Genomic DNA, 14816 nt, shown 5'->3' with positions numbered 1-14816 from the left:
ACCATTGCTGAGGCTAGCTTTGAACTAGAGATCCTCCTACCTCAGCCTCCTGAGTGGAGCCGATGGGATTACAGGCATGCATCACAGCGCCCAGCATAAAAAAAAATTTTAAAAAGTGTTGGGGGTTGAGCTCAGTGTTAAAGCACCCCGCCCACATCCCCTGAGTTAAATCTCCAGTAGCACAAAAATAAGAAAAATGAAATAGAAAAAAGAATGTCCTGACCAGTGAAGTGGTACACGCCTGTAATCCCAGAGGCTCTGAGATAGGACGATTGAAAGTTCAAAGCCAGCCTTAGTAACTTAGTGAAGCCCAAAGCAACTCAGTTAGACCCTATCTCTAAATACAATACAAAAAAGGGCCAAGAATGTGACTCAGTGGTTAAGCACCCCTGAGTTCAATCTTCTGTACTGCAAAAAAGAAAAAAGAAAAGAAAGAAAGAAAGAAAAGAGAGAGAAAAAAAGAATGTCCCCACTGAATGTGCACTTAAAAATGGTTAAAATCATAAAAATTGTTATAGATCCTTCATCACAATTTTAAAGAAGTTCCAATGATTCAATTTTGAAGTTTAATTTCCAGCCATTCCTCAGTGATGAATTTTACTTTCAATTAATAAATAGTTCTATAATGGACCTTATAGAATAGGAATTTCACAGGTTCTGAAAATAGACTATCATGGTTGGAATTCTGGCTTTATTGCTTACTATGCAAGCCATTTAATCATTTTGAAGCTGAAGTTTCTTTATCTGTAAAATGGGAATTGTTAGTACTAATCACATGGAACTACTGTAAAATAATACATGTAAAGCAGTGTGTAAAAACACTCAAGTGTTTTCAAACTATGCTTCTTGTAATGCTGGATAATCTGTAGCCACTGAAAGGAAGAAATGGCCTATCCTTCCCCCAAGTAAGGTTTCACCTTGAATATTTCACTTTTCATTTTACTAACAATACCTTCACAGAGGATTTCTAATTAAAAAAAAAAAAAAAGGATTAAGAGAACTGAAAACCACAAAACTAGTACTTGTATACTGCTTATATTATTAACATCTTCCTCTACAGATTGTTAGACATTTACTAGGTGCAAATTACTTATTGGCATTCACATTTAAAATCTTTAAACATAAACAAAATTAATATTTTCTCATCTAAACTCATGGTTAAAAACTGAATGAGGATAGGGCTAGGATTGTGGCTCAGTGGTAGAGTGCTTGCCTAGCAAGTGTGAGGCACTGGATTCGATTCTCAGAATTACATTTAAATAAATAAAATAAAAGTCCGTTGACAACTAAGTAATATTTTTTAAAAACTGAATGAGGATAAATAACTTTTGAAACTGAAATTAGATTACAAATTTCCTAATAGCTACTGAGATGAGTTGGAAGTACTAGTCTAGAACATCAATTACACCCACACCAAATTAAGTATAAATATACATTCTAAAGCCAAATAAATTTCAACTAGCACTAAAAATAGGAAACTTTCAAATGTAGGGTTTTTCAAAGTTTGAATATAAAAACTAAAAGATGAAGCTGGACGTGATGGCGCATGCCTGTAATACCAGCAGCTTGGGAGGCTAAGACAGGAGAGTTCAAAGCCAGGCTCAGCAACCGCGAGGCGCTAAGCAACTCAGTGAAACCCTGTCTCTATATGAAATGCAAAACAGGGCCGGGATGTGGCTCAATCAATGGTACCAAACAAATAAATAAAGTATTGTGTCCATCTAAAAACTGAAGAAAAAAAAACTAAAATATGAGACAGCCTTGATTATCACTACCTAAAATGAAGTGCCATTGTGGGATTTATAAAAAAAATACATTAAAAATATGGAAGTGGGGGACTAGGGATATTACTCAGTGGTAGAGCACATGCCTAGCATGCATGGTATCAAGTTTGATCTCCAGTACTACAAAATATACATGCTTAATTAATGTAGCCTTCCCTCTCATACCTATCATTTCCATCATCTCCTTTCTGCCTTCCCAAGAGTCTATAGTCATTCAACGATTAGGCTTCTCTAGAACGTCTCAAATTCTTCTACCAGTAATCCCCAATGCTGTCTTATCAACTTCAGTACCCTGGTGACTTTTTTCATTCATTCAATCTTTAATACTTTTTTTGGTTGTAGATGTGGTGTTAAGGATCGAACCCATTTGCCATCACTAACCCCAGTGACAACTGTATTATAATCACCACTCTAATTTTATCTCCAGATCTCCACAACTATTAGGCTTCTCTAGAACTTCTCAAATTCTTCTACCAATAATGTCCAGTACTGTCTTATCAACTTCAATACCCTGGTGACTTTTTTCATTCACTCAATATATCATATTGTATTATAATTACCACTATAATTTTATCTCCAGGTATCCACCCAACTCAATTCAATTAATATTTTCTGAATATTAATCTGTTTATTACAAGCACCTTATTAATACAAGGTTAATACTGATTTATACACTTTACTTCAAGTGGCTCTTGCCTCTGCTTAAAAGTTTTTTAATTAATTTCCTTATGCTTCTAGGCTATCTCTTTAAAGTTATTTTATGTTATCTCTCTTCAAGTCTCATATTAAATTTCCCTTTTCAGCTAAGGACAGTGTCACCTCTTAGCCTTCTGGGGTTTTTCAGTTTAAATTCACCACAAAATCATCTTTTCAGAACCAAGTATGTCTTTGCACCTATCCTATTTTTCCTACCTATTCTCGGGAAAGGAAGCATGGTCCTTCTCCAAAGCAAATCTTTCACCTCTTAACCCCATTCCATTCAGCCTTTCAAAGTGACTTGTACCCACATGTATTCCATCTCTCTTGGCATTCTTAATTATCCTGTTGCAATTGCCTGCTTCTCTTCTGAGCATCAGCACATTATCTCTACCTTAACAAAAAGGTACAAACCAAATCATCCTATTTCTCTTTCCATTAAATGCCAAATACTTAAAATAAGTGATTCACTGCCTCTAAGACTGGGGCATATAAAAAAGACAGGCGCTGGGGTTGTAGCTCAGTGCCTAGCATGAGTGAGACAATGGGTTCGATCCTAACATCACATCTACAACTAAAAAAAAAGTATAAAGAAGAAAGAAAGACCTCCAGTGACATTTCCATTTTTCTAAATACTTGTTAACCTTTTGTGCTTTGTAGTTTCTGCCAGTATCATGTTACTGCAACTATACTATATTCATGGTTATTATCTAGACAAATCCAAAGGCTCCCTTAAAACCTATCTTTGACCACTAAGAAATCATTTGCCATCACTAATCCCAGTGACAACAGAGACTAATACTGTCTTTCATATGAAAACTCCCATCATTTATCATATACCATTAGGTTTTGAGTATCTTAAGACTATGGCTGAGCTTGGTGGCACACCCCTGTGATCCTAGTGGCTCAAGAGGCTGAGGCAGGAGAATCCAGGTTCCAAGCCAGCCTCAGTCACTTGGCGAGGCCCTAAGCAACTTATATGTAAGATTTGGGGATGTGGCTCAGTGGTTAAGTGCCCATGGCTTCAATCTCCAGTACCCCCCCCCACAAAAAAAAAAAAAAGGAAAGAAAAGAATATATTCAAGCAGGGAAACAAAAGTCAACTATGACATTCTTCTCAGGTACCAGCCACCACACTGCTTACCCGCTAAGAAAAGATGTTGAAATGTTTTGTAAACTCAGTTCACTGAACCCCTTCATTTCCTGGAAATTCTCTTAGCTTCTCTTACACAGCATTACCTTGGATTTTCTTTCCTGAGGCTTTTCTTGCTTTTCTGATTGATTTTAAATATTTTAATAGATACAAGTTTCTATGCATTGACTTCATGTCTATCAAATTCACTTATCATTTCAATCAAATCTTGATACATCTTTAACATATCCTCTAAAATGTAATTTCACATTCAAATCTTTGAGAAATTCAATTTCATTTTTCTTGAAATACTATAAATTATTGTCTTAAAACTTTTTACTACTGGCATAAAATAAAGATATATGAAACCTAACTTTGTATTACTTTAAGGAGACCATGTAATGGACTCGTTAGTCCCCTTCTTGAAGTTTCTGACCTAACGTATGCTAAGAAAGCAATACCGTAGAGGTTCCTATTTATATGATATACATATCCTATCTGTAGTGCTGGGAACTTTGGTCATTTCTGACAAATTTCTATAAATCTCAGGAATAATACAGAGCTTTGTAATACTTTTTCCCCCTCCTTCCCCAGAAACTTATTCCAAAGTATACTGTACAGTTTCTAATAGTTACAAAATTTACCTTGACAAAAACATTTTCTCCTCCTCCGTCTCCTTAGGTAACATTTCTTTAAGTTATGTATTTAATTCTTCACAAATTATATCCCCTAAAGTGGTATACTGTTGGGCTGGGGATGTGGCTCAAGCGGTAACGCGCTCGCCTGGCATGCGTGCGGCCTGGGTTCAATCCTCAGCACCACATACAAACAAGGATGTTGTGTCCGCCGAAAACTAAAAAATAAATATTAAAAAAAAAAAAAGTGGTATACTGTTCAATCCACCTTAAAAACTAAACTTTTTTAAGGATCAAGAAAAGACAACAGGGCTGGGGTTGTGACTCAGTGGTAGAGTACTTGCCTGGCATGTGTGAGGCACAGGGTTCGATCCTTAGCACCACATAAAAATAAATAAATAAACATATTGTATCAACTACAACTAAAAAATAAATATTAAAAAAAGAGACAACAGTACTGAGCATGATGGCCCATATAATCTTACCTACTATAGATGATAGAAAGTTCAAGGTCAGTCTAGGCAATTTAGGGAGGCCCTGACTCAAGATAGATTAAAAAGAGCTGATGCAGCTCAGTGTAGTTTCCTAGCATCCATGAGGACCTGGGTTCAACTGTCAATACAATAAAATAAGAAAATGAAAAAAAACCAAAACAGTTTCTTATAATTTTATAAGAAATAATTGAATTTTATAATTTGAATATTACTTCAATGTATAAAACTGTGCTATGTTACAATTGGCAGTAAACCAATAGGCACAATGGTGTACACCTGTAATTTGAACTACTCAGGGGGCTGAGAAAGAAGGATTACGAGTTCAAAGCCAGCCTCAGCAATTTAGTAAGGCCCTAAGCAACTTAACAAGACCCTGTCTCAAAACTAAAAAGGGGTAGCGAAGTGGTTCAGTGGTAAATTGCTCCTGGGTTCAATTCCCAGAGTCCCTCCACAAAACAGAATCTGCAGTTTTCCAACAAATATAGCATGAGTACTCATTTTTTAACTGAAAATCCTTTCTTTTTGCTATCTCATATGCCTTTCTATTAAAGCTCCTTTAGGCAGAAATAGATATTCATAAAATAGCTCTCTTTGGATTTTTTTTTATAAGATGTACAATTACATTAGTAATCAAACCACATAGCTAAATTTGGGGTAACTGGCCTTTTTTTCATATTCTACTTAAAAAATGTAAATTAGAACAAGTTTGGAAAACTACAAGGCATTACCACTAATGTTGAACATACATGTATCTATGACTAGGTTTTTCACTCCTAGAAATATAAACTCTACAAGAAATGTTTGCACATGTGTACCAAGAGACATGCATGGTAATGTTCACATCAATATTATTCACAGTAGTCTAAAATTGAAAACATGTCTATCATACATTAGAATCAACAGCACTTAGAATGAAAGTACTTCTGCATGGAAAAACAGAAATATCATACAGAAGAGTATACTAACCCAGACACAATGACCCACATCTATAATACCAGCAATTTGGGAAGTTAAGACAGGAGGATCACAAATTCAAGACCTCCTTGAGCAGTTTAGTAAGATCCTGTCTTACTAAAGATACATAGCTCAGTGATACAGCACTTGCCTAGCACATGTAAGCACATGTAAGCCTCTGGGTTTGATCCCTAGCAAAGGGGAAAAAAACTTTTGCCTAGTTTCCCAGTCACCTCCGGAAAGATAGAATGGAAGTGATAATTAAGTATTTGAGGGGAGCTTTGAGGTTGCAAATAATTTTTTTTAATTCGGGTGGTAGTTTCAGAGATGTGTTCACTTTGTAATAAATCATAGACATATGCATATTATTTATATACTTTTCTGCGTATGACTTCAAGGTTTTTTAAAACCTAACTGAAATACAGAGTATTTGTCATTAAGAAAAGTAGCAAATATAGGATGATCTCTGAAAGGACCAGTAAATTCTGTTACATTGTTGATTTCAAGACATTTTCATCAAAACAGAATAAGCATGTTCATAGATTTTGAGATGCAGTGAACCCACTCAATTATGTAATCTGAGTCTTCCCTAATATTAGAAACCTTGAGAATTCAGTTTCTCTGTACCTAGATTGCTTCAACTATAAAACAGACTAAATAAGTACACCAAATCTATAATCCTAAATTTCTGTTTGTTTATTTATTTATTTATAGTACTGAGGATTGAACCCAGGGCCTTGTACATGTGAGACAAGCACTATAACTTAACTGAGCTACATTTCTCATTCCTAGATTTATTTTAGGTTAAGAGGACCTGTTTCTTCAAAGGTAGTGGGGATTGAACTGAGGGCACTCGAACACTGTTACATCTCAATACTTTTTAGTTGTGAATGGACCTTTATTTTATTTATTTATATGATATGCATGCTGAGAGTCAAACCCAGTTCTTCACACTGAGCCACAACCCCAGCATCCCCCCCCCATCCTCTGTCCCCCTACCCCCGTCACTCTTTTCTGAGATAGAATCTTGCCAAGTTGCTGAAGAGATTGCTAAATTGCTAAGGATGAACATATCCTCCTGCTCAGATCCCAGGTCGCTGGATTGTAAGTGTGAGCCACTTCACTCAGGTGAAAAAAATCTTTGTTTTTTTTTTTTTTTTTGCAGGTGTGTGTGTGCGGGTGGGGGAGAGGGGGTGCGGGGGTGGGGAGGATATTGGGAATTAAACCCAGGGGTACTTTACCACTGAGGTACATCCTCAGCCCTTTTATTTATTTATTTATTTATTTGAGACATGGTCTTACTAAGTTTAGAGATTCACTAAATTGCTGAGGCTGAACTTGCAATCATGCCTTCAGGGGCTGGGGCTCTAGCTCAGTGGCAGAGTGCTTCCCTTGCATGTATGAGGCACTAGGTTTGATCCTCAGGATCACATAAAAATAAACAAATAAAATAAAAGCATGCTGTCTATCTACAACTGCAATCCTGCCTTCAGCCCCTCTAGTAGCTGGGATTTCAGATGAGAGCCAGCATTATATTGTCTTTCACTTCTGTGGTGCTGGAGATCAAACACAGGGTTTCACCTGGCACAGTGGTGCAAATCTGTTATCCTAAAGACTCACTCTCAGCTCTAAATGCCTTTTTAAAAATAAACATTGCAAAAACAGAAATTAGCTTTTAAATATTTTAAATTTATCTGATCTGTGATATGGACAGAATATAATTTTAAGATAAAACAAACTTTGCCAGATATAATCCCATCAATTTGGAAGCCTGAGGCAGGACCATCTCAAGTTTAAGGCTAGCCTAAGCAAGTTAGCAAGACCCCATCAGATGGAGGGATTACAAATTTAGCACTGGGCTGCCTGCGAGCTAATAACTGACAAGGCTGCTATTATAATAAGAATATCAAGGCCATGAAACTTATATTCTGCACCATCACCTATTATATATTTAAATTCATCAAATATTATCTCAGTTGAGTATACCTTATCTGAAATGCTCAAGACCAGAGGTGTTCTGGGTTTTCTAATATTTCCATATGTATGTATGAGGTATTTTAGGGATGGGATCCAAGACTAAACATGAAATTAATTCGTTTCACCTTCTACAGATAGTCTAAAGATAATTTTATACAGTATTTTTACTGTGCCTTCATTTTGACTGCAATCCATCACAATTAGATCAGGTATGGAATTTTCCATTTGAGGTGTCATGTCAGTACTTAAAAAGTTAGGGATCTTGATACATTTTAAATTTCAGGTTTTCAGCTTATGGATGCTCAATCTTTATTATTTCTTTCACAACTTTATATCTAATTTAATCTGAATTATGAGACTATTTACAAATAAAACTTCAAAAACTGAATTGTTAAAAAGATCAGCTCAAGTCGTGGTGCATGCATGTAATTGTCAATCTCTGGTACACCCCATAAAATCATCTCAGTTATCTTTTTCAAAGTGAAGCCCAAAGTGGAGCACACACTGTAATCCCAGCAGTGCAGGAGGCTGAGGCAGGAAGATCTCAAATTCAAAGCCATCCTTAGCAACTTAGTGAGGGCCCTCTCTCATTAAAAAGAGCTGAAGATGTGGCTCAGTAGTAAAGTGCCTCTGGGTTTAATCCCTGGCACCAAAAAAATTAAAATAAGAGCTGGGCACAGTGGCCCATACCTGTAATCACAACAGCTTGGGAGGCTGAAGAAGGAGGATCCCAAGTTCAAAGCCAGCCTCAGCAACAGTGAGGCACTAAGCAATTCAGTGAGACCCTGTCTCTAAATAAAATACAAAATAAGGCTGGAGATATGGCTCAGTGGTTCAGCGCTTCTGCGTTCCATTCCTGGTACCAAAAAATAAATAAATAAAAGTTAAAAAAAATAAAAGCTTTAAAAGATAAACATGAAGCTTGCTATGGCATCACATGTAGTTATATCTATCCTATCCTGAAGTAACTATCATTGTCACATAAAGGCAAACTTCATTTTCTACTGTACTTGTCTGACAATGGTGTTCAAAACTTCATTTCATGCCAAACTTTTTCTTCCCTTCATCATCTTCATCTCAATCATTGTCACCATCTCTCTAGTTCCTTAAGTCAGGAACCATTACTGAAATAATTTGACACCTTTCTTCTAACATCCAATCGAGCCATCGTCAAGTTGTTAATGGCTCATCCTACCTCAACCTATTTCTTATATGTATGTTGTATGTATATGAAAGGAAAAAATAAAGGAAATATATGAAAAGAAGATAACGCTTTCTTTCACTTCTGCAGCTGCCATCCTAATTTCAGCTACCATTATGTCTAGTCAAAACAACTATATATTTTTGCTTCACTCTGGCCTTATCGAATCCATTTTCACATTCGTACTTTTTTTTTTTTTTTTTTGGTGGGGGGAGGTTTATCAGGGATTGAACTCAGGAGCACTCAATCACTGAGGCACATCCCCAGCCCTATTATGAATTTTATTGAGAGACAGGGTCTCACTGAGTTGCTTAGTGCCTCCCTCTTGCTGAGGCTGGCTTAGAATTTGCAATTCTCCTGCCACAGCCTCCCAAGCTACTGGGATTACTGGCATGCACCACTGTGCCTGGCTCACACTGGTATTTTTAAACTATAAGTTCTTTCTTGCCTCATAGTATTCAAACAAATTTTTCTTTTCCAATAAAACTCTTTTCCCTCTTTACTTGTCTGATTTCTTATTATGTCTCAACTTAAATGTCACTACCTGAAAGAGGTCTTCACTGACCACAAAATCTAAAATCCTACCCCTTTATCTCATAGCAGTCCATTCTTTTCATTGACTTCATCATAAGTTGTCATTTTATATTTATTTACTTATTCTTTACCTATCTCTACTATTAAAGTGTGCATCCCATGAAGGTAAAGATCACTAAACTTAATATAACATATAATAAATTAATACAACATTTAAATTTGTTTAATAAATGGATGTGAACAACCCAGAGACTAGAGAATAAATTATAGCTGAAAAGTGGCTTCCTTTTCTGTCTCCCACTGTCACTTGATTAGCTTTCCAACTGTATCTAAAAAAGAAGAGCACAAATGTTCCTGAAAACTTAAAGGCAATACAAGAGAGATGTCAGGAAGTGAGACAAAAAACATTATTTCATGGGAAGAAGAAATCCCTAAGGGCCACAACAAGAGATGAGGGCCAGGCATGGTGATGAACTCCAACAATGCCAGTGGCTTGATAGCCCAAGGAAGGAGAATTAATTCCAAGTTCAAAACAGTCTCAGCATCAGCAACTCAGCAAGACCCAGTCTCAAAATAAAAAATGGCTGAAGATGTTGCTCAAGGGTTAAATGCCCCTGGGTTCAATCCCTGGTGCCAAAAAACGACACAAAATAAGACAAAAACAAGAGATGATCTTATTCACAAGGTGGAATTCAATCTGGCAAGTTACAAGAGGTGGAAAGGGAATGAAATTTCAATAAGGAAATAAACAGAAGCATAAAGTGCTACATGATAGTACCCATAAGTAAGAACTTATCTTCACAAAGTTAAAAGTATAAAAAAGCAAAATCTTACATTTATGTAAGAAGTCTATCTCTTGTTAACACTACAAAGAATTTAAAAGGTTAAAAATAAAATCATTCTCTTTTAAGAAAGTGTCCATAAATCTCTTATAACTCCAGTTTTCAGTTTTTAAAGTTTTTCAAAAGGACTGGTGATACAGCTCAGTGGTAGAGTACTGGCCTAACGTGTCTGAGGCTATAGGTTTGATTCCTAGCACCAAAGGGCTGAATATATCAAGTGCATGTCTGAGCTGGATGTATATAGCTTAGTAATAAACTGCTTGCTTAGCATGTGCTCAGGTCCTAGGTTCCAATCCCCAGTCAACAGGAAGAAAAGAAAAGTTTTTCAAACACTTATATAACATGCTTTCAACAGTTTTCACATTGATCAACAACCTCAAGTTTTGATATTCTTCCCTATGCTCTTTATTCACTGTACTGATTATTATTATCTGATAAAAATTTCCCCAGGTGTATTATCTGTCATTTTTTTTTACTCTGCCCTCTAGAATTTCATTTTTCTTTTATTTCTAGTTAGCTTTTTCTTCTACTGTTTACATTAACAACACATTTAACCCTTTAGAATATCTAAACTTTTCATGTACCAAAATTAATTGCATTACGTAAGTGGTTTGAAGCTAAGAGTTTCTCATAATACATTCAAATTGAAAAATAATTTATATACTATTATACTCAAGAGCATTCTAGAAGGCTGGGGTTGTAGCTCAGTGGCAGAGCACTTGCCTTGAATGCATGAAGATCTGGGTTCAATCCCCAGAACCACACTAAAAAATAAATAAATAAATAAGTAAACAAAAATAAAGATATGATGTCCATCTACAACTAAAAAATTTTTTTAAATTAAAAAAAAAAAAAGAGCAGTCTACAACTAAGCTACATCCCTAGCCCTTTTCCCTTTTTATATTTTGTTCCGAGACAGGGTCTTCCTAAATTGCCCAGGCTGTCTCAACCTCCAAAGTAGCTGGGATTACAGGTTTGCAGCATGGTCAGTTTCATTAATCTTAATCTTGTCCTAGGCTTTTTTCATTAAGGATGCTTTTAGTTTTTTAATCTTTATTCATACCTGTCCCTCCTTGAGATTTTTCTTTAATAAATGTGCTTTGCAAAAGGCCAACTCTACCACTACTTGTTTTTAAACATTGGTCTTAACACTTGAAATCCAAATATAATTTTTGTATTTCAGGGGACAAACCTCATAAAATACTGAGAACCTTAAAACTGTACAAATGCTGGAAACTAAATTTTATACTGAAGAAATCTAAAGCTGGCAGAGGTCAAGAATACTGACTACAGCTACACAAGTAAGTCTTGATTCTCTCCAAGTCAAGAACAGGGTTTTACTGGTCATAATCACAATATTGCTGGTTTTTTAAATTTTTATTTTAGTTATACATAGACACAATATCTTTATTTTGTTTATTTATTTTTATGTGGTGCTGAGGATTGAATCCAGTGCCTCACATGTATGAGGCAAGATCTCTGCCACTGAGCCACAACCCCAGCCCTACTGTTGTTATTTCTAATGGTAATTTCCTATGTCCTTAGGACAGCATCTCCCCCTAGTCAATCAATCACAAGTTGTGTTTTTTGATTTGGTTTGATTTTCTTACACTATATTATCACCTCCCTGAAATTCTTCATGGGGAGAGTTACCCTTAACCAAACCTGAAAGACAACTACTTTTTTCCCCCAGTGCATTTCATGTCCATATTATATGGTCTGTAACTTATATGAAACTCCCTAAGGACTGAGACTTGCTAATATTTGTAGTACATTGTAACTATTTAATATTATCAAATTCAATGAAGAAAGTCTTCAAGATACATAAGAAGTTTAACTTGCCCTGAGAAACAATGTTCTTCACTTAAACCTGTAAGTTTCCAGGTGGCCTGCTATAGGCAAAAAGGTGCATCTAAATTCAAGTTCTGTAAATTCAAGAACAGAAAAAACACTATGCTCATCACTTTGCACTACAAAGAACTTAAAAATCTCCTCCTCCTGCATTGTTGAGTACTCTCAAGTTCACCTTCTGTATATTCAAGTGTTTGTAGACCAAGTTGTTCCTTTAAAACTTCCTGCATAGTTATGTACAGAGTTTAAGTAGAAAGTAACATCAATAAGAGGAAATCTTCTGAGTTCAAATCATGGTTAACAACTGGAGAATGTGAAATCAAAAGAAAGAAAAAGGTGAAAAGCAGCATGCAAAACTGAGGAACTAAACTGTGACAGTGGTTTTATTAATGAACATAAACTTTATTTAATGGGGGGAGGGTATCGGAAGATGTATTTCACATAAATGGATAAAAGTCACAATAGTGTCAAATCCCAAGCTTCATAAAGAAATTGTATAGCACTACTAATATCGCAACTTTAATTCTTGTCTACTTTGTTCCAAAAAGTTTTATTTTTCTTTCTTTTTTCTTTTCTTTTTTCTTTCTTTCTTTTTTTTTTTTTTCTTTTGAGGCAAAACAAAACCAAAAAAGGAACAAACAGAAACCTCTCTCTGAGCTGGCGGCTGCAACAAGCCAGTTAGACACCCAGGCAGTCTGAGTCGTTCTTGGCTTTGGGATGGATGTCGGAGAAGAGAGTCCTGGAACCACCCATCGCGTCCCACACCCAGACATACATCGAGAAGGAGCAGCACTGGTAGAACTCAAACCGGCTCGTGGGGTCCTGGCCAAGCTTCAGAGGTGGAGAGGCCCTCGGGGTTGCCCCCCGGAGCGAAAGAACACAGGAAAGGCTGGGTGCTAGGAACCAAGAGGCGAGGCCTGGGAAAGTGCCGGGGGCGTCCCGTGCTCCGGGGCTCCCGGCACTCACGCGGGACGCCCTGTCATGAGTCACGCAGGCGAGACAGCAGGCGGGGGAAGAGGTTGCAGGATGGAGGGAAGCCCGACCCTCGGAAGGGAACCCACACGGGAGGGAGGCCCCGACCTCTCGCGGGGCAGGGAAGGGGGTCCACCTCCTCCACGCCCTGCCCGCACCTCCCATCAACGCAACAGGCACGGTGGCCGGGTCCCGACCCCAGGGTCTGCGGGCTAGGGGGCGGGGGCAGCAGCCCGCAGCCATGACAGTCGCGGGGCGGGCCGCAGGCTAGCTGGGCCGCACGTGCGGGCAGCAACCCCTCCCCGCGCGCCCGCCCCTCACCTCAGACAGCGGCGGAGCGGCCCTGCCTGCCCCGACCCCCCCACCCCGGCCAAGCAGCGGCGGCGGAGAAAGCACGTACTCACCGCCGCTCGCTGGCTCTCGCGCTTCGCCATGACTGAGGCGCCCCCGCCGCCCCCTGCCTCGACCAAGACTGACACGCGCGGCTGGCCAGGCGGGGGCAGCCGCAAGCGACCACCTGGCTGACAGAACCCTCTCCCTCCTCTCCTCTCCCCACCAGTTGAGCCGCAGCCGCTGCCCCGCGGTGTCCCCGGGCTTCCTCCCCACGCCTAAGGCGGCGGGTGGCAGCGGCGGGCGGCGGCAGCACTTACCCGCGGCGCGGCCAGGCCCCCCTGTCAGCGCGGGGCCGGGAGAGGAGGGAGGAGTGCAGGGGCACCGCCTCCCCCGCGCCGCCACGCACCCGCCTGATTGGCCCAGTTCACTCCCCCAGCGCGACCCCACCAGCCCCTGCGAGCGGCACTCCAGCAGCACCGGCGCATCATTTGCATATTTGTACCCGCGCCGCTGATTGGCCAGGCGAGCGGGGGGGGCGGTGATGACCGCTGCAGCTCCGGTCGCCACACCGGCAGTGTCGGGCTACCCCGGAGGGAGGATCCCCCTTTCCGTTCTCCTTCCTTCACGGCCCGGCTTGACCTAGAGCAGAGGGCGGTGGAAGGCGGGGTTGCCCTCCTGCTCCAACATGGCCCCGCTGCGCCACCGACCCAATCGCCGGCGCGGTTACTCCTAGAGCCCCAGGCGGCCACGGGGCGGGGAAGGGTTGGGGCCGGGCGCCCTCTGGCCGGAGCACGGAGCAGTGCAGTGGCCGGGACTCCCCTTCGCTGCCCCGCGGCGGCCGCCACGTCAGGCCGCGCCCTCCCGGCTGCCTCTCTCCCTCTCGCCGCCCACCCGCGGCCCCACCGCCACGTCAGGCCCCAGCGGGCACGCCCCGGCCGTGAGCTGACCAGTGGCGGGGTCGACGCCGAGGTCACTCGCGCAGGGCATCTCTAGGCCAGCCGGGGTTCGCACAGGAACAGCGAAGGTTTCTAGAACCACCCTTTCAAACGGCCGTGAATTCCTACCCACGTTCTCTTTTCGCGCTGAGACCCCGGGGACACGCTCCTGTGCTGTAAAATCGGGAGTCTGGCGAGTGCCGCCGGGATGATGCAGCGATTCAGGCCAGGTGCTAAACACCTGCAGCGGAAAGACCCAGCCGAGAGTCCTGATCCAGAGCGAGAACGCGCACCTCTAGGGGTGGAAAGCTGGGGCTGAAACCTGGTCTGCCCAAGGTTCAGGCTCCCGTTCCAAATTGCACAGTTAAGAAAGGGAAAGAAAGAAGGAGGCGGGAGATCAAAAGGGGATGGGAGGGCAACACTGGGTTAGGAGTAGGGGGCATACTGGAAAACTCACGAAGGTGTTGGGGCACTTG

At 40.3% G+C, this 14816-nt stretch overlaps 1 protein-coding gene across 1 annotated transcript in view; it reads right to left on the bottom strand.

The window, feature by feature from the left end:
- Positions 1-13753, bottom strand: part of Chd9 (chromodomain helicase DNA binding protein 9) — a 182754-nt gene extending 169001 nt beyond the window's left edge. Inside the window, exon 1 of the mRNA XM_077793223.1 lies at positions 13477-13753. The gene's annotated coding sequence lies outside the window, so the exon portion shown is untranslated. The remainder of the gene's footprint in view (positions 1-13476) is intronic.
- Positions 13754-14816: the final 1063 nt, after the last annotated feature.

The sequence above is a fragment of the Urocitellus parryii genome, chromosome 15, assembly GCF_045843805.1.
Source record: "Urocitellus parryii isolate mUroPar1 chromosome 15, mUroPar1.hap1, whole genome shotgun sequence".
NCBI classification, from domain to species: domain Eukaryota; kingdom Metazoa; phylum Chordata; class Mammalia; order Rodentia; family Sciuridae; genus Urocitellus; species Urocitellus parryii.
This window is presented reverse-complemented; position numbering and strand designations above follow the sequence as displayed.